The sequence below is a fragment of the Callithrix jacchus genome, chromosome 2 (assembly GCF_049354715.1).
Source record: "Callithrix jacchus isolate 240 chromosome 2, calJac240_pri, whole genome shotgun sequence".
Classification (NCBI taxonomy): Eukaryota; Metazoa; Chordata; class Mammalia; order Primates; family Cebidae; genus Callithrix; species Callithrix jacchus.
The window spans coordinates 61625198-61646166 of NC_133503.1; the positions used below are offsets into that span (position 1 = coordinate 61625198).

The window sequence follows — 20969 nt, forward strand, 5'->3', positions numbered from 1 at the left end:
CTTTGCATGTCATTAAGAACTTGCCTTATGTATCTGGTTGCTCCTGTATGGGGTCCATATATGTTTAGGATGGTTAGCTCTTCTTGTTGTATCGATCCTTTTACCATTATGTAATGGCCTTCTTTGTCTCTTTTGATCTTTGTTGCTTTAAAGTCTATTTTATCAGAGATGAGAATTGCAACTCCTGCTTTTTTTTGCTCTCCATTTGCTTGGTAAATCTTCCTCCATCCCTTTATTTTGAGCCTTTGTGTACCCTTGCATGTGAGATGGGTTTTCTGGATATAGCACACTGATGGGTTTTCAATTGTTATCCAAATTGCCAGTCTGTGTCTTTTGATTGGTGCATTTAGTCCATTTACATTTAGGGTTAATATTGTTATGTGTGAATTTGATACTGCCATTTTGATGCTAAGTGTCTGTTTTGCCCGTTAGTTTTTGTAGATTCTTCATTATGTTGATGCTCTTTAGCATTTAGTGTGATTTTGGAATGGCTGGTACTGGTTGTTCCTTTCTATGTGTAGTGCCTCTTTCAGGAGCTCTTGTGAAGCAGGCCTGGTGGTGACAAAATCTCTGAGTACTTGCTTGTTCGCAAAGGATTTTATTTTTCCTTCACTTCTGAAGCGCAGTTTGGCTGGATATGAAATTCTGGGTTGAAAGCTCTTTTTTTTAAGAATGTTGAATATTGGCCCCCACTCTCTTCTGGCTTGTAGTGTTTCTGCCGAGAGATCTGCTGTGAGTCCGATGGGCTTCCCTTTGTGGGTGAGCCGACCTTTCTCTGGCTGCCCTTAGTATTTTCTCCTTTATTTCCACCTTGTTGAATCTGACGATTATGTTCCTCGGGGTTGCTCTTCTTGCGTAATATCTTTGTGGTGTTCTCTGTATTTCCTGCATTTGAGTGCTGGCCTGTCTTGCTAGGTGGGGGAAATTTTCCTGGATGATGTCCTGAAGAGTATTTTCCAGCTTGGATTCATTCCCTTCGTCCCCTTCTGGTACACCTATCAAACGTAGGTTAGGTCTTTTCACATAGTCCCACATTTCTTGGAGACTTTGTTCGTTCCTTTTTGTGCTTTTTTCTCTGATCTTGGTTTCTCGTTCTATTTCATTGAGTTGATCTTTGACTTCAGATATTCTTTCTTCTGCTTGGTCAATTCGGCTATTGAAACTTGTGCATGCTTCGCGAAGTGCTCGTATTGTGTCTTTCAGCTCCTTTCATTTATTCATTTTCCTCTCTAAGTTATTCATTCTTGTTATTTCCTCGAATCTTTTTTCAAGGTTCTTAGTTTCTTTGCATTGATTTAATACATGTTCGTTTAGCTCACAAAAGTTTCTCATTATCCACCTTCTGAAGTCTAATTCTGTCATTTCATCACAGTCATTGTCCGTCCAGCTTTGTTCCCTTGCTGGTGAGGAGTTTTGGTCCTTTCTAGGAGGTGAGGTGTTCTGGTTTCAGGTGTTTTCCTCCTTTTTGCGCTGGTTTCTTGCCATCTTTGTGAATTTATCCACCTGTCGTCTGTGTAGTTGCTGACTTTTCAATTGGGTCTCTGAGTGGACACCGAGATTGTTGGTGATGAAGTATTTCTGTTACTTGGTTTTCCTTCTACCAGTCTAGCCCCTTCGCTGTACGACTGCTGAGGTCCACTCCAGGCCCTGCTTGTCTGGGGTGCACCTATAGCAGCTGCGGAACAGTGAGGGATGCTACCAGTTTCTTTTTTTGCTGTCTTTGTCCCAGGATGATGCCTGCCAAATGTCAGTCTTTTGGATATAGAGGGGTCAGGGAGCTGCTTAAGGAGACAGTCTGTACTTTTTAGGAGCTCAATTGCTGAGCTGTGAGCTCTGTTGTTCGTTCAGGGCTGTTAGGCTGCTACATTTATTTCTGCTGCAACAGAGCTCATTAGAAAACCCTTTTTTTCTCAGGTGCTCTGTCTTGGGGGGTTGGGGCTTTATTTTTGGATGTCCATTGAGGTGTCCTGCCCCGCTAGGAGGCAGTCTAGTCACTATTTGCCTGCCGAGGCTGTGCCCTGCTGTTGTGAGGTTCACCCTGTTGCTGCAGGCTCTGTTCTTCTGCTGCGGTCTCCGCCCTGCTGCCATGGGCTATGCCCTGCGGCAGAGTCTGTTGTATCGGGTTGTCTCGGCAACGGCCGGCTGTGTCAGCAGTGGGCGTGTATCTCAGTACGGGCGGATTGCCTCTGTAATGGTGGTCGCCCCTCCCCCACGGAGCGTCTCAGGGAACATCTTTACTGGGAGTGTTTGGAATTGCCGTTTTGCCCGTCCCACTGCGCTACCCCAAACGCTGTGTCCCTGCAATCCCCTGGGCTGGCCCACTGTCCAAGTCCCGTTCAGTCTCAAGTTCAGCCCTCTGAAGTCTCAGGTTGCTGGTTCAACAGGGCACCCGGACAAATGAGCCCTGTGCGGAGAGCTGTGTAGGACCGGCTGCCGCCACCCCAGATGCTGGCTCCACCAGACAAAACCTCTGCCTGGCGTCCCGCGTCTCCTCTATACCTGGGAATTTCCCCGTTCTGTGGGCAACAAAGATCAGTCTGGAAATGCAGCTCTGACCCACCTCTCCACGCATTCACTGAGAGCTTCAATCCTGGGGTGTTCTCACAGCGCCATCTTGAGTCCTCTCCCTCAGTCTCTTTTATTATGTAATTTGTATGATGCAGATTAAATTCTTTTACTACATTTTTAATAGTTTATTTTATATTTGCCTCTTTTCCAAATATAACTTAAGCTCGTAGATTTTCTTCACATTATTTTCATTTTTTTGTTTTTCACTATATTGCAAACATTTAAATATAAAACCTCATATCTGAGTTTTATGTGCCTTGTTGTTTAATCTAATGGTTCACACTTGTAGCTTATCTCTTTTTGTGCAACATAATTTACAATTTAGTTATCACATATGGAAGACAGCATACTCTGGATTTAGCAGGCGGTTTATCTATGTATATTCCATGTGCCTTTTCAGAAGCTGAACAACCTAAAAAGATCTGACATTTTTGTGACCAGATGCATCTGAATGGAGCACTGGCCACCTAGGTTAATACTTCTTTGGATCAATACCTTTATTTACTTCCGGTCCTGAGAAGATTCCATAGTTTTCTTTTACCTATGCTAGGCATTTTGTGAATTTTTGTCACTTATTTATTTATTTTTGAGATGGAGTCTCACTCTGTTGCCCAGGCTAGAGTGCAATGGCGCAATCTCGGCTCACTGCAACCTCCACCTCCCAGGTTCAAGCCATTCTTGAACCTCAGCCTCCCCAGTAGCTGGGATTACAGGTGCCTGACAATGTGCTCGGCTAATTTTCATATTTTTAGTAGAGAAAGGATTTCACCATTTTGGCCAGGCTATTCTTGAACTCTTGACTTCGTGATCCACCTGCCTCAGCTTCCCAAGGTGCTGATCTTACAGGTGTGAGCCACCAAACCCGGCTGAATTCCTGTAACTTCTTGATAATTTTAGCTATCTGCATTAAGTTTTTAAAGCATGTTATTTTCCTGCAAAGCAGAAATATCAACAGCTGCATACATAAATAAAACATTTTACAGAGATTTTCTATGGCATAGATCACCTCCTCATGAGAAATTGCAAAATGAGTACAATACCGTCTATATAAGAGAGCGGTATTTCTACAAATTTCTTCATTTCAAATACCGCTCTCTTATATAGACAGTATTGTACTAATTTGTAGAATGTGATTAACTTTTTACCATTAGAAAATTAATGATAAATTATGCACACATTTCTGAAATATTTTGCTGCAGGTAGTAGGATGGTCAGAATCATTGTTTCTTTTAACCTAATACTAATGTGGTAAAAATATTTACCTGAATTCAGAACTTTCTGCTTCAATTGCCATTCTATCTCATTAGCACTTCCCTAACTCCATATAAGATATCATTTGAATTTTTTAATTCAGAATTTTTTTAAAGAATGTTTTTAAAAATGTTATAATGGTTTCTTTGTTTGTTTGTTTTTGAGACAGAGTTTCGCTCTTGTTACCCAGGCTGGAGTGCAATGGCGTGATCTTGGCTCACTGCAACCTCCACCTCCTGGGTTCAGGCAATTCTCCTGCCTCAGTCTCCTGAGTAGCTGGGATTACAGGCATGCGTCACCATGCCCAGCTAATTTTTTTGTAGTTTTAGTAGAGACAGGGTTTCACCATGTTGACTAGGATGGTATCGATCTCTTGACCTTGTGATCCACCCGCCTCAGCCTCCCAAAGTGCTGGGATTACGGGCTTGAGCCACCGCGCCTGGCCAAAATGTTATAATTTTTTATTGCAATTGAGGACATTTGCAATGAATATCTTGAGTTTGAGGTCCTGGCTAAGTATTTCTTTTGTACTAGAAATCAGATTTCTCTGATCTACCTCAATTGCCTGCAATAATAATTAGGAAAACCACAAATGCCAGCACACTATTTCAATACTGTATACAGTTGTTCATATGTAACTATCTCATTAGGTATGAAACAAACCAAATATAAAAGTTGAACAAATAGTACGAATCAACAGATTATTCACAGAAAACAACAACAACAATAAAAGACTAATTTTCAACAATATGTCACCTTGTCATTAGTTCTTTAATAATATTTGTAGGCTATTACAAATAGAAGAAATTGTTTAGGTTCTAAAAGGCATAAACAAGGATGAATATAGTCAGATTGGTTTTTATAAATTTTTGATGTTTTTTTTTTGCTGTGTGTTTTACTGTGACTATATAGAGACAAAGACAAACATAGCATACATTTTTTTAAATTTTTTATTGCATTTTAGGTTTTGGGGTACATGTGCATGACAAACATACATTTAAGTCATCAGTGGTTACATGAGTTTTGCTCATATGGCTTTTTGCTTATATGGATATTGTAAATGACAAGATAAAATCATGAAGTTTGATAAACTCACCTGTGCCCTGTAAACTTTAGTCCACTTACTGCATAACTTTATTCAGTCATTACTTATTAGTTTAAAATATGGTTTTAAAAAGTTGCAACCCAAACTTTATTTGACATTTCTGAATCAGAAATGGGTAAATTGTGACACAGTTCCTCTGTGCCACAGACTCTTTGGGGGAGAAAAGTTATGCAATAAAATAAAATAAGAGTTTCCAAACTCTGTTTCTAAAAAAGCTTGAGTTTTCTTCTGCGATTAACATTCACTCTGTAGTCCCTTTTACCCAAGGCATGGTTTCTAAGTCATCTTTGAAAGTTTCATTTCTGGGAAGTTTTCAGCAAACCTATCTTATGCTTTGTCACAGTTGATTTGTTTTTGTTTTGGAAAAGGTGAACATCTTGAATTGGGTATGGATTGCCTCTTTTCAAGCCTATGCATGTTCACTGAAGCTAAAGCTGAAGCCGAATCAGAGTTTTCATCCTTCACCATCCTTCCCCAGACCCTCTCTTTTTTTTCCCCAATGTATCTTGTCCAACATCTTTTGACTTTTCTTGCTGTCAGTAATTTCAGAATAAACAGATGCAGAAGCATCATCTTTTTAAAAATTCCTTCACTGCCAATATTCTCTGTATGTTTCCAGCTCTATCTTTACATTTTAGATTATTCAATGTCTAATCATCTTCATAGTCTATATTCTCTAAACTATATTTTACTCATGTTTTCTTTAATTCTTTTTTTAACTTTTCTTTTCTCCTTACTTAGTGTTGAACCAGTAAACAATTCATCTTTTTTTCTTTCCTTTTTTTTTTTTTTGAGATGGAGTTTTGCTCTTGTTACCCAGGCTGGAGTGCAATGGCGCGATCTCGGCTCACCGCAATCTTTGTCTCCTGGGTTCAGGCAATTCTCCTGAGTAGCTGGGATTACAAGCATGCACCACCATGCCCAGCTAATTTTTTGTATTTTTCATAGAGACGGGGTTTCACCATGTTGATCAAGATGGTCTCAATCTCTTGACCTCGTGATCCACCCGCCTCGGCCTCCCAAAGAACAATTCATCTTTCTTAGCAAGGCAAAGGTAAGCTCAAACTTGCTGTGGCTCACAGCCATCACAGGTATCACTGCCAGGGTGAATGAATGTGAAAGGGTAAAACCAGTCTCTCCAATTTTCACTTTATATCTATGCTCATGGTCACATTTAGTTTTCAGCTGAACTACCAGTTTTCCATGAAGAAAATTCCACGTTGGCTGCCTTGATCTACAATGACATAACTTGGTAAGTCATGATCAAAGTAAATTTCTGCATGAAACTGACACCAACTTCATGGATTCAAAGTCTATGCCCTATATCATTTTCTTATCCAATTGTAGCAGGTTTTGCAATAGTAATAATAAAGAGTGATCCTGTATGCAACACAGATGATCTAATGACAATTACTCTACTATATGAGGGCCAATTTGTTTTCTCGTTGTCCTCTTCAGTATCTTCTGCACTGACATAGTGCTGGTAATGTGAGATCCCCCAGCAATGCATTGCCTGGAGCCAAGCAGGGCTGTGGGCCACTAGCAAGGGAAGGGGTAATAGCCTTGCCCAATCTGCAGGGTCTGGAAACCAGAAAACTCCTGGGAATTATTACATCTTCCCCAGCTACAGAAACAGCAGGAGGAGTGTTGAAGAAGTCAAGAAGCCAGATGTGTTCTGGCCTTTCACAGGTTAAACCAGAAAGAGTAGCCAAGAGAGTTAAATTTACATATGGCTAGATATGACCTGCTGATTACTCTTAATTTTTTCCCACATTTGTTGAGTTATGATTTACACATTGAAAAGTGCATATATTTAGGGTGTACAATAGAGTGCTTTGAGATGTGTATACATCTTTAAATTATCTCAGTTAAGCTAGTTTACACATGTATCTCCTCGCATAGGTCCATTATACATTTCTGTGTGTATGGCGAAACATTTCTTGTATGTTTTTGGAAATACGGCTATTCAGATATTTTGCCCAGTTAATCAGAGAATTGTTTTTTGTTTTGTTCTGCTGTGAGGTTTTTTTTTTTTTTTGATTATTATTACATATATATTGTATAGCAATATATTGTCCTACATATGGTTTACAAGTGTTTTCTCATCCCATATATTGCCTTTATATTTTGTTGTTTCCTTTATTGTGCAGAAACTTGTTACTTTGACACAGTTCCACATTTTTATTTTTTGCTTTTGTTGCTTGTGTTTTCTATGTCAAATCCAAAATATCGCTGCCACAACCACAAAGAGCTTTTCATATATATATGTAATACAAGATCCATAATTTCAGTTTTTATGTCTAAGTCTTTATTTTAAACTTATTTTTGTGTCGCTCTAAGAGATGAGTTTGCTTTTTGTATGTGAATATCTAGTTTTTTCTACACTATTTTTTGATGTATTTATCATTTGCTAATTATGTGGGATCAGTTGACTGTATGTGTATGAGTTCATTTCTAGTTCTTCTGTTCCACTGAGTTTTATGTAGATAGTATACTATTTTGATGACTATAGCTTTGTAATGTAGTTTGAAATCAGAAGGTTTTAGGATTTTAGCCTTTTTGTTCTTCTCAGTATTTGTCTATGTGGGGTCTTTTGTGGCTCCATACTAATTTTACAATTATTTTTTCTACATTTATTTTAATGGCATTAAAGTTTTGACAGAAATGTCTTTAACTCTGTAGATGACTTTGTGTAGCTTAGAGATTTCAACAGTATTACTTTTTATAATCCATGAACAGAGGATATATTTCCTATTTTCTGAAATTATTTTCCTTATCTATTTTAAAGATGTTTCGTTGTTGATGTATAAAAATACAACTGATTTTCATGTTAATATTGTATTCTGCAACTTTACTGAATTAGTTTGTTAGCTATAGCAGGGTGTAGTTGCTGCTGTTGTTTTTGGTAAAACGGTGGGTATTTTTAACCCTAGTCATGCTTTCGATCTGTAGTTGTTATTATAATTTTATAATTCTTTAAAATATAAGATGGGTTTCTGTTGTCATGAATTCAGTGGAATTAAAATGTTCCCATTTAAAATAGTTTGTCGGGTTTCTCTGGGCCCCGGGATGGTGCGGGGCACTCCCTGGGAGCCAGGAGATTCCGGTTAGGAAGGGAGAAGTGGCTGGAGAGGAGGCTGGCCGGGAGAAGAAGAGAGGGGCTCCAGGGACATTAGGGAGGAGAGGCCTCCTGACAGAGACCCAGCGGGGAGAGAGAAAAGGCCAGAAAAAAGGTGAAGGGTGGCAGTGAGCAACAGGATTGCTTTCCGGTTGGGGCAGGAGGCATCGAACTTTGCTAAAACTGGTAGCCCCAGGAACAGTGCAGGCAGAGTGGGAGGGAGTAGAGAGGACCAGGTGGATCCCAAGGTCAATTTGGAGAAAAGGACATTTCCCAGGGTTCCTTCTCCTTTGCCCAGAGTTCTGCGCGCATGGCCCCCCAAGGGCAGGGCAGGGGAGGAGGAGGCTCCTGGCCAGCTGGGAGAGCTGAGGGGCGCACACCAGCTTCACAGGTCTGGGGTGACGGTGGAAGCAAGCGACAGCTGCGGATCCTGCTGATCCCGTGGGTGGGCGCGGGGGGCTGGGCGGGGCCAAACACTGGTGGCAGAGCGCAGGGAACGCGGGTGGCCCTGGAAGAATCCACGCTCCCATGCAGTCACCTTTTGGGAGACCAGTGTGGATAGCGCCCGTGGACATGCCCTCCAAGTTGGAACACTTGTGAGGCTGGAATTTAAACTCCAGAAGACAAGGGGTCATAAGAAGGACTGAAAGGAACCCGAGTGTAAAGTAAAGCTCAAAGGGAAGAAGCGGAAATGCCTGGCCCGTGTCAAACCGGGCTCTGAACAGAAGGTTCTGAGCTGGATGGGTCAATGCCCTATAGAGGTGCAGGCTCTGCAGGAGTCTGAGGAGCACCAGGGACCCGGTGTAGCCACAGTTCGCCTTCTCCAAGGCCCGTCCCCCAGCTGAGCCCTGCACTGAATTGCATGGCGTCTCCTAGACCACTGCAGGGGGTGACCAGTGGAAGACCCAACCTCCCAGGGAGAGAACCCCACAACATTCTCAGCTAATAAAGCTGCTCCCCAAACCTAAATAAATACACAGAAATTAAATAATTTTGTTTTGTCTTTTCAATTAATGTGTGCATTCTGTTTACTGGTCAACATGCTGCCATTTATCTATATGCCTAAGTAATCAGACTTTTTAATCAAGTTATTTAACATTATGATCCTTTATTATAAAACAAAACAGTAAATTTTATAAAGGTCTTAATATCATCTAATATGTCAATTCATCATTGCTAATGAATCTTTTTGTTATTTCTTTGGTACCGTATGATATTCTGTCTCAAAATGTCTAATGGCTTAGAATCTTGCCTAACATATTGTATGTGCTTAGTACTAATTCATCAAATTATCTTTTTACACCATTCTTAAAATACAACATAATTTTAAATTTATTTTTATTAATATTATTTTTACCACCTAATTGAAATACGAAAATTATAAGGTCTATTCAGTCTGCCCTTTTGATAAAAGTCAGGTTAGTACAAGTGCAAATTTCACTACATAGACGTGTTGCATAGTGATGAAATATGAGCTTTGGTGTGACAGTCATCTGAACAGCACACGTTGTCACAATTAGGTATTTCCTCATTCCTAAACCCTCTACCAACCTTCCATCTTTCTGAGTCTCCAGTGTCTATGTTTTTAGTCTCTATAGTATATGCATTATTCAGCTCTCAATTATAAGTGAGAAAATATAGTATTTGATTTTCCAAGTTATTTTATTTACAGTAATGCCCCTCAGTTCTATTCATGTTGCTGCAAAAGACATGATTTTATTCTTCTTTATGTCTGAGTAGTATTCCGTGGTATAAATGTATAGCCAATTTTTAATTCAGTCATTGATTGATAAATTTAAATTGACTCCATATCTTTGTTATTGTGAATAGTGCTGCAATAAACGTGACTGTGGGTATCTTCTTTATGTAATAAATCATTTTTCTTTGGATAGATAGCCAGGAATGGGAATGCTGGATCAAATGGAAGTGCTATTTCTAATTTTTAAAAAGATCTCCATACTTTTTACCATAGAGGTTGTAAAACTTTACATTCCTAGAAACCATGTCTGAGTATTCACTTTTCTCTGTATTCTTGCAAATATCTGTCATTTTTTCGCTTTTTAGTAATTAGCCATTATGAATGGTGTAAAATGGTATTTCATTGTGGGTTTCAGTTGGCATTTTTCTGACCATTGGCAATGTTGAGTACTTTTTACAAGCTTGTTGATCATCATTGTCTTCTTTTTGAAAAATATTTGTTTTCATTCTTTGCCTACTTTTTAATGAGGTGTCTTGTTTTATTATTGTTGAGCTGTTTGATTTCCTTGTATATTCCAGACATTTTTTCTTTGTCACGTGCATAGTTCACAAACAATTTTTATATTCTATAAGTTGTCTGCTCTCCTGTTAATTAAGTTTCTTTTCAGGAGCTTTTTTGTTTAAGTTCCAGTTGTCTATTGTTGTTATTGCTGCATCTGCTTTTGTGATTGTAGTTATACATTTTTTTGTCCAGGCCAATGTGCAGAAGAGTTTATCACAGGGTTTCTTCTAGAATTTTTATCATTTCAGGTTTTACACTTTAGTCTTTTAATCCATATTGAGTTGATTTCTGTGTATGGTGAGAGTTGGGGGTTCCATTTCATACTTCCGCATATAGCAATATAAGTTTTCTTGCACAATATGTTAAATAGAATGTCATTTTTTTCAGTGTATGTTTTTGTTGACTTTGTAAAGAATCAGTTGTGTGTAGGTATGTGGGTTTATTTCTAGATTCTCTATTCTGTTTCACTAATCTATGCCTCTATTTACAACAGTACCACACTGTTTTGAATATTAAAGCCTCCTACTATAATTTTAAGTCAGGTAACATAATATCTTCAACTTTCCCCTCTTTGCTTAAATTTGCTTTGGCTATTCAGGCTTTTCTATGGTTCCACATAAATTTAATTTTTTTTTTTTTTTTTGCTAATTCCATTAAAAATAACATTGGCACTTTGGTAAAAATTCCATTTAGTATGTAGATTGTTTGTGGCAGTGTGGTCATCTTAATGATAATAATTCTTTCAATTCATGAGCATGGGATGTTTTTCTCATTGGTTTGTGTTATATAAAATTTATTGTATAAGTGTTTTGTAGTTTTCCTTGTAGAGAGAGGTTTTGCCTATTTGATTAATTATATTCCTAGGAATTTTACATTTTGTGTAGTTACTGTAAAAGAAGTTGACTTTTTAATTTGGTTATCAGCTTATTTTTTGTGTATAAAAATGCTATTAATTCTAGTGCACTGATTTTTGTATCTTGAAAGATTATTAAGTTCATTTATCAAATTTAAATGTATTTTGGTGGTCTTTAGATTTTCTAGATGTAATATTATATAATACCATATAAAGACAATTTGACTTCCTAATAAAAACCATATGGATGTTCCCACCAAGATTAACAACAGAATCTGTGAGACTAGAGGTTCTAATCTATTGGATCTATTTACTGGCCAGGCACGTTGACTCTTGCCTGTAATTCCAGCACTTTAGCAGACCAAGGTGGGTAAATCAGGAGGTCAGGAGCTTGAGACCGTACTGGCCAACATGGTGAAACCCAGTATCTACTAAAAATGCAAAAATTATCTGTGCATGGTGGTGTGTGCCTGTAATCCCAGGTACTCCACAGGCTGCAGGAGGAGAATCGCTTGAATCAGGGAGTTGGAGATTGCAGTGAGTTGAGATTGTGCCACTGCACACCAGCCTGGTGACAGGGCAAGACTCCCTCTCAAGAAAAAAAAAAAAATATATATATATATATATATATGTATTCTTTATATATATTTATATACATAAAATAATATTTTATAAATATATATAAAACAATATATTGTTATATCTATATATGCATATATAGATTTTTTTTTCTATAAATAGCAGACTTTCAAATTGCCAGACTTTCAAATCAAGGTGACTGAATTACATGAATATATCTTTATACTACTAGTAAATTATCGTGAATACTTTAACTTTGTCATGAGAATTATTACTGAAAAGTGTAAAATATCAAATTATAGGTTTTTTTCAGTATTGTTTTTGCTATTGTTTCCTTTGTATTTTCATTTAAATTTGATGTGAAATGGTCAGTTTTTATAAAAATTCAGAATTTGAAGGAATTGCATTAAATTTCTAGGTCAATTTGAGAAGCAATGAGAAATTATCAACATTATATTTTTGAACATCAAATGTTATTTTTAATTTCAGGTTTTCTTGGCTTTTTCATTAATTTTTTTTCAGTGTAAAAAACTTGCACTTTTTTGTTAACTTTATTCCTATGTATTATCTTCTGAAAATATTATGAGTGGAATTTTTAAATTTTTAGATTACATATAGCTGGCATGTGAAAATGCAATTTAATTTTGTATTTTAATCTTGTATCTATCTACCTCACTGAACTCATTTATTTGTTCTACTGGATTTTAGTTAATTTCTTACAGATTTTTTTATATAGAAGCTTATGAAATTTGCAATAAAAAGGAGTTTATCTTTCTTTTCCAATTAGAAATATTTTATTTATTTATTTTTGTATAATTTTTCTGGGTAACACTACCAGTTTGAGTTGAATAAAGTAGTCAAAGTGAACATTCTTGTCTCATTTGCAGAGTTATACATAAACATCCAGTCTTTCAATATTAAGTATAACATTAGCTGTAGATTTTTCAACAGGTGCTCGTTAGCAGGTCTGGAAAGTTTCTTAGTTTCTAAGGGTTTTATAATGCATGAGTGCTTCCCCATGTCTATGTAAAGATAGTTTTGTATTCTTTTTTTTTTATTTTAAAGACCGGTTTACCAACATGGTTGCACCATGCTGGTCAGGCTGGTCTTGAACTCCCGACCTCAGGTCATCCAAAGTACTTGGATTACAGGTGTGAGCCACCATGCCCGGCCCAGTTTTGCATTCTTTATTCTATTGTGTATTGCGCTGATTTATCTTTGAATGTTAAGTAAACATGGCATTTGTGAAATAGTTTCTTCAGTTGTAGTATATAATTATTGTTGTATATTGCTGGATTTAATTTGCTAGTACATTTTTAGTATTCATCAGAGATAATTGTTGAGATAATTCTTTGCATATGATGCCTTATTCTGATTTTGGTGTAATAATACTGGCCTCCATCTCCTCCCCCTTGGTCTACTTCAGACAGTGATAGTTGCAAGGGATACATGAAAAAGAATTTCCTGGAGGACACAGTGGCTCAGGCCTGTAATCCCAGCACTTTGGGAGGCTAAGGCGGGTGAATCACCTGAGGTCAGGTGTTCGACACCAGTCTGAACAATATGGAGAAACCCCTTGTCTACTATAAACACAAAATTATTTGTGTCCGGGCATGATGACACATGCCTGTAATCCCAGCTACTCGGGAGGCTGAGGTAGGAGAATCATTGAACCTGGAAAGCAGAGGTTGTGCCATTGCACTCCAGCCTGGGCAACAAGAGCAAAACTTTGTCTCAAAACATAAAAAATAAAAATAAAAAAATTAATGATAACAAAGGCCTAATAAAAGTGATCAAAAAATCTGTTATTTTTTTTCTTTTGTTTTGTTTTTTGCTGGTTTACAAAATCTTGCTCTGTCACCAAGGCTATAATGCACTGGTGTGATCTTGGCTCACTGCAACCTCCACCTCCCAGGTCAAGCAAGTCTCTTTCCTCAGCCTCTTGAGCACCTAGAATTATAGGCACACACAGCTAATTTTTGTAATTTTAGTAGAGATGAGTTTTCACAATGCTGATCAGGCTGATCTTGAACCCCTGGCCTCAAGTGACCTGCCCATTTCAGCCTACCAAAGTGCTGGGATTACAGGCATGGGTCATCACCTGCCATGATTTGCTTCTTTTTAATGTTTGGGGAAGGCTTGTAAAAATTGGTATGAATTTTCTGTTAAGTGTTTGGCAGAATTTACCATTAAGCATTTTCACTTTCAGCGTTTGTTTGCTCTTTTGTAACAAGATTTTCTTAATTAATGTCGTGGGCTGGGTGCAGTGGCTCACGCCTTTAACAGGCTGAGGCGAGTGGATCACCTGAGGTTGGGAGTTTGAGATCAGCCTAGCCAACATGGAGAAAACCAGTCTCTACTTAAAATTCAAAATTAGCTGGGCATGGTAGCTCATGCCTTTAATCTCAGCTACTCCACAGACTGAGGTAGAAGAATTGTTTGGACCCAGGAGGTGGAGGTGCAGTGAGCCGAAATCGTGCCATTGCTTTCCAGCCTGGTCAACAAGAGCAAAACTCCATCTCAAATAATAATAATAATAATAATAATAATAATAATAATAAAATATTGTGCTATAGGTCTACTCACATATTCCATTTGTCTTGAGTTTCCTTTGTTATTTTGAGCCTGTCAAGGTATTTATTTTGATTTGTAATATTCTATGTTTCTAGATTTTCTAGGCAGTTGCAATGAAAGATTAAGAAAGATTAACATATGAAAATAAAGCTTTTGGAAAATCAATAAATTATCCAAAGCTTCAGGTGTTACAGAATTGAGAAAATGACTATAACTGCTGTACTTATCACTTGCATTTTTTGCCTGAGTCAGAAAAGCTATCTCTCTAAAAGAAAACAGTTAAGCATGCCACATGAGATTAAATTTTATGGCACATTAGCCTATCTCATCTTTTACAGATAGATAAAATAGAAAGTAAAATTTTAATAAGAACAAATAAAAATAATTTACTGAATGAAAAATGATATAAACAAGTAGAAATTTAATGAATCAGAGAAGTTAGTACGTAGTACCCTCTACAAAGTATTAGGGATTATTCTAAGTAATTCACACACATAAACAATACCTAAGGGTTCAACATGTATAAAACAGAAATACATAAAAAAGATAGATTAACACATTTACAATAATATTAGGTAACATTAAGAACAAACTCAATGTTTTGATATCAATAACTAAATAAACATACAAATGTTACATAACATTATTAGAAAGTTTGACTAATTAGGCACAGAGACAGATGGATAGCATTCTTCATTAGGAAACAGAAGATATAGATTATATAACAATACCAGAGGGTAAATAATAAATGCTAAGATTTTAATTTTAACAATGTCATTGACTTTATAAGTAGAAATCCAAAAGGTTATATTTTCTAGGCAACTGAATGACACTGGAAATATCTAGCCACACACAAATTATATGTGTCTTTTTCATTAATTTATAAAATAGAAAATGCAAGCAAATTACTATTATTATTATTATTATTTGAGACTCAGTCTCACTCTGTGGCCAGGCTGTAATGGTGCAATCTCAGCTCACTGCAACGTTCGCCTCCTGGGTTCAAGCGATTATCCTGCCTCAGCCTCCAGTAGCTGGGACTACAGGCGGCTGCCACCGGGACTACAGGTGCCCAATACTGCACCCAGCTAATTTTTGTATTTGTATTAGAGATGCGGTTTCACCATTTTGGCCAGGTTGGTCTCAATCTCTTGACCTCATGATCTGCCCACCTCGGACTACCAAAGTGCTGGGATTAAAGGTGTGAGCCACTGTGTCCGGACACAAATTATTTTTATAAAGTCAGGCTCTGAAGTCAACATGGCAGAGTAAAAAAAAAAAAAAAAAATTCAATAATACGCTACAAAGGCATCATGGTTACTGGAGTGAAAAGATCTGAATTCAAGTGAATATTTCTATCCATGATAACTTGATTTTTTTAAAAACAGAAACAAACAACAACAACAAAACAGTAATTTTGGCTGTATCCAGTTCAATTTAGTTCACTGCAGTAAGTTATATTTTCAGAAATACATGTAAAACATAAGATGAACTTGTTTTTTTTTTTTTTTTTTGAGATAGAGTCTCACTCCATCACCAGGCGCCAGGCTGGAGTGCAGTGGCACGACCTCAGCTCACTGCAATCTCTACCTCCTGGGTTCAAGCAATTCTCCTGCCTCAGACTTCCAGTAGCCGGGACTACAGGTGCACGCCACCACGCCCAGCTAAGTTTTATATTTATTAGTAGAGACAGTGTTTCACCATGTTGGCCAGGATGGTCTCGATCTCTTGCCCTGTGATCCACCCACCTCAGCCTTCCAAAGTTCTGGGCTTACAGGTGTGAGCCACCATGCCTGGCCAGGATAAACTTTAAAGTATCAAATAAATTAACCTTTACAGTTACTATTAGCACATGGCATATTTGAGAGAGATGCATATTCTGGGTGAAGAAGCTTGGGATATCTCATAAAGTGTTGTGGATATTCGCAACTTTAGAAAAAATGCTACATATTCTTAAATATTTTAATGTAGACAATTCAAAATTCTCAAGAATTTACAAAAACACTTAAAGTGCAAAACAGAGTTAAAGGAAAATACAAGAACCTCACAGAACAGAAGTAAATCAAGAGAACAATCCAGAGGAGTAGTAGACCTAAGAAGCATGTGCCTAATTCGGATAGTGACTGTTCACAAGGATATCAGATCTATGCGGTTGTTCATCTTGCTCCCAGGGAAAATAAAATAAACACAAAAATAACAGAACCACGAAAATCCAAACTGTAATATTTTCCAAAAGTAAGAAGCAAATTAGAAACCGATGGACAAAAAGAAATGAGGAAGTATGCAGAAAAAAAAAATTCAATAACTTTTCTTATTGAAATTATGTTTAAAATATTTACATAAATAGATTACAAAATTAATATTATTTTTGTGAAAAGAACAAGAAGCGATAAAATTTAAGGCCAGGTGTAGTGGTTCATGCACTTTGGAAGGCTGAGGAAGGCGAATTGCTTTAGCTCAGGAGTTGGAGAAGAGCCTGGGCTACAGCTCTATAAAAAATGTGAAAACTGGGGCCGGGCGCGGTGGCTCAAGCCTGTAATCCCAGCACTTTGGGAGGCCGAGGCGGGTGGATCACGAGGTCAAGAGATCGAGACCATCCTGGTCAACATGGTGAAACCCCGTCTCTACTAACAAAATACGAAAAATTAGCTGGGCATGGTGGCATGTGCCTGTAATCCCAGCTACTCAGGAGGCTGAGGCAGGAGAATTGCCTGAACCTAGGAGGTGGCGGTGAGCCGAGATGGCGCCATTGCACTCCAGCCCGGGTAACAAGAGCAAAACTCTGTCTCAAAAAGAAAAAAAAGAAAAAAAAAGCGAAAATTAGCCAGGCATGGTGGTATGCACCTGTAGTTCCAGCAACTTGAGAGGGTGAGGTGGGAGGATCCCTTGAGCCTGGGAGGTGGGAGTTGTAGTGAGCCAATATCACGTCACTGCACTCCAGCCTGGGTAACAGAGTGAGACTGTCTCAAGTTAAAAGCATATTTGAACAACAGCAAAAAAGAATATCAAGTTAATACACAGTGTGTGAGTGTGAGTTAACCTATAAATTGAAATGATAAGAAAACTAATGAACTGGAATATTGAGTGTAATATATACAGCCAACTACTATAAAAAAAGACAAAATTTTGTAAAATATAAATATAGTTTTAACTAGATGAAAACTATAAGGAGGATTAAATAATGCCTATTTTTTTCACTACAATAAAAAATATAAGTAAAAATATTAATGGTAATTTACAAATTTCTAGGTTCAAACTAAACATAAGCCCTTGAATTCAAAATCGCAGTGTTTCAAAAAAAGATAAAAAAAATACTTAATAGAAATAACATTCAAACTTCCTAACAGCAAGAGAAAGAGGAAATCTAAAAGTGAGCAAGAGAGATAACTTAGAAAGGTAAAATCAAAACACCCACAGTCTGTAGAGCCAGAAATCAAAATAAACATGAAAAGTGCTGAGAGAATTTGCTACTGTGAATAGCAATCGCAATGAACGTGCCAGTGCATGTTCCTTTTTGGTAGAATAATTTAATTTTCTTTGAATATATACCCAGTAATGAGATTGCCGAATCAAATAGTAGTTCTGTTTTAAGTTCTTTGGGACATCTTCAAACTGCTTTCAATAGTGACTGAACTAATTTACATTCTCATCTGCAGTATGTAAGCATTCCTTTTTCTCCACAACCTTACCAACATCTGTTAGATTTTGGCATTTTAATAATAGACCTTCTGACTGTTGTAGGACAGTATCTCATTGCTTCTACTGTCTTTAATTGTAATAATTTTCGCTATCTCTAACCAACTCTAATCTATTACCAGCCATCATTACTATGACCGTGTTGCTTAATCCAGTCAGTATTCTTAGGTCTTGATTTGCTTGTCCTCTTGGAAACTTTCCACTCCCTTTATAACTTCTTTGTCCAATGTACAAAGGAAAAAAGCTACTCACCAGAATCTTATGCCCAAAAGAGTATCTTTTAGAAATAAAGGAGAAATAAAGACATTTCAGATAAATAAAAACTGATGCAATTTGTTGCCAGCAGACAGACATTATACAGAAAACACTAAAAGCAGTTCTTAGACTGTATGTGGTGGTTCACACCGGTAATCTTAGCGCTTAGAGACCCTGCGTAGTACCCTGAAAGTCTCCACCACCCGGAATTCCCTCAACACATCCCCTGCAAGGTCCTGTGATGACCTCCCTCACTTGTGCACAGTTCCCCACTCCCAGATCCATGTCCGATTTGCCAGTGCCCTTTAGACTCCTTTTCCCAAGGCCCCAAGATCCCATGCAATCGGTGAGGCATCAGGATTTAAGGCGAAGGAGAAAACTGCCCAGGGGATGAGCGCAAGTGCCTCCTGTGAAGGTATTTGGAGGTGGAGATGCGGCACAGTTGGTGAGTCGAGAAGGCGCTGGGATGACCATATTGCCACCCTTAGTCATTTGAGAGTTTGGGCAGGACGGGCTGCACTCCCAGGCAGGGCTGTTCCCTGCTCAAAGGCCTTGTGAAGGCCTCAAAGAAAGCTAAGTGCTCTCAACCTGGGGAAAAAAAAAATTGAGAAGACTTCCTGAAAGAGGCTGCAATCCCAGGTGAATTGCGGGTGCAGAGAAGAGACTGAAAAGTGCTGCAGGCAGGGGGCACGGCTTGTATAAAAGTGTGGATGTGAGACTGTCCTGGGCAAAAGAAAAGGTGCCCCAGAGTTCCTTTCTCGTCCCCTCTGTATGTGATGCTTTCTGACTGCCCATGGGAGCCTTCCAAAGTGGCATAGTGCTTCCCACTGAAGACAGGACTCCCGGGGCCCCAAGAGGGGAGCAATAGCCTGTAAGTCACACAGTAGTAGAGCTGGAAGGCTCGAGGCTCCATTCTGATAGGCTGGGCAGGAGCAGCATTGTTCTAGGTCGGTGTCGAGTGTGGGAAGCAGTGCGCATCCGCCAGGCAGGCCAGTGTTCCCTGACCACCTGGGACCCAAAACCCTGGAGTGACATCTAGGCTCCTCAGAGGCGGGAGAGGTGCCTTCCAAAAGTGCGCCCTACTCCCTCCTGTTCCTTTAGCCAGCACCCAGGTCCCCGGCTCACAGCTCTCCCTCCTCCAGCCCAGACAACCTTGGGTCCCTAATCACCAGTAGCATCAGCCTTTCTGCAGGTGCGGGCGCACGATCGAGTGGTTGTCCAGCCTCCGCGTGGTAGTAGAAGGCGCGCTCCCGGGAGCTCCTGCTCAGGCCGCCTGCTGGGCGCGTAGGTAGCAGAGCTTTTCTTGCGGCCGCATGGTTAGCGGCGCCAGCTGTGCCTCATCCGCCAGATTCACTTTGATATGGAAGTGCTTCCAGCGTGCCAGCACAGGACACAGCCCCTCCACTGTGCCCAACCGGCTTAGTCTCTGTCTCCGGTCCCGCAGCCCTGTGCGCCGTCCTAATCTGGCCCGCCGCCCGCCCCCACATCCCATTGCCACCTTTTTTAAAGCTCAGGCTTCCCGCTCAGAAGACCAGAGGTCAGGATGGTTGTAAAATCTGAAACTTTCTTTTTTTTTTTTTTTTTTTTTTTTTGAGACGGAGTTTCGCTGTTGTTACCCAGACTGGAGTGCAATGGCACGATCTCGGCTCACCGCAACCTCTGCCTTTTGGGTTCAAGCAGTTCTCCTGCCTCACCCTCCCAAGTAGCTGGGATTACAGGCACGCGCCACCATGCCCAGCTAATTTTTGTATTTTTAGTAGTGACGGGGTTTCACCTCGTTGACCAGGATGGTCTCGATCTCTTGACCTCCTGATCCACCTGCCTCGGCTTCCCAAAGTGCTGGGATTATAGGCGTGAGCCACGACGCCAGGCCTGAAACTTTCAAATAGTTGCCATTGTATTATTTTAATTTGAGAGTAACATATGTGTACTCTGTAAGTGTATACATACACACACAAATATAATTCAAAAGTGACATAATCATACGTGCAAGGTTAAATGCAAATGTTCCTCAGGCAGGGCCAGGTCCCAGCACCAGGAGGAAGCTCTGAAAACGCTGCAGCCAAAAACCTGCCTCTCTCCGCTCATTCAGCGCACGTTCTGGTTACATCGCCTGTCACTCAGGGCCTGAAGGGGTGGAGCCTGGTGCCCCAGCTAATCCGTGATGGCAGCATGAAAACTGTTCAATCAGGTTCACAGACAGAGAGGAAGGGGCGGCCTTGCAATCTGGAAGGGTGTGGTCCCCTGGGTTCAGTTCTTGTGTCCATTGTTCGTTCTTCTCTGCTCCAGAACTCCTAAGTGAGGCTACCACGGACCCTGTTATCCTGTGACCTTGTAGGTACTGGGAGATCCCTAGGGAGGACCCTGGAACCTTCAGAGGCTGGAAAACGGTCAGTACACAGGGTGGACATCCTGAGAAGGGGGGGAGGCTGTTTGAATCTGGCGGGAACCGGCTGCGGTGAAATCTGGGCCTCTTGGTCAGCTCTGGAGTCTGCAGACCCGAGTTGCCGCTGGCATAGCTTGGCCCTCCGTTCCCTCCGTGCCCTCCGTTCCCTCCGTCCCCTCCGTCGCAGATTCGGGGCTAAAACAGCAGCCAAAACCCCGAGCGTCTTGCCCGCTTCCTTAAACGCAAAGTACTCCCCAGCCTAGAGCGCTTTCTGAGTAGCTCTGTGCCACCGCAAGTCTCTTTCAGATTGTGTGGGGACGATTG

General features: G+C 39.6%; 2 long non-coding RNA genes across 4 annotated transcripts in view; both read left to right on the forward strand.

Annotated features, from left to right (window-relative positions):
* The window catches only part of LOC144581551 (uncharacterized), a 59163-nt gene extending 52199 nt beyond the window's left edge, over positions 1 to 6964 (forward strand). Inside the window, exons 6-7 of one of the 2 annotated variants that reach the window (XR_013532508.1) lie at positions 5873 to 5978; positions 6103 to 6964. This is a non-coding gene — a long non-coding RNA (uncharacterized LOC144581551). The remainder of the gene's footprint in view (positions 1 to 5872; positions 5979 to 6102) is intronic. The other variant, XR_013532509.1, reaches the window with a different exon arrangement.
* A 12868-nt stretch (positions 6965 to 19832) lies between these two features.
* The window catches only part of LOC103790755 (uncharacterized), a 34554-nt gene continuing 33417 nt past the window's right edge, over positions 19833 to 20969 (forward strand). For both annotated transcript variants that reach the window (XR_004739289.3, XR_004739291.3), the window contains exon 1: positions 19833 to 20649. This is a non-coding gene — a long non-coding RNA (uncharacterized LOC103790755). The remainder of the gene's footprint in view (positions 20650 to 20969) is intronic.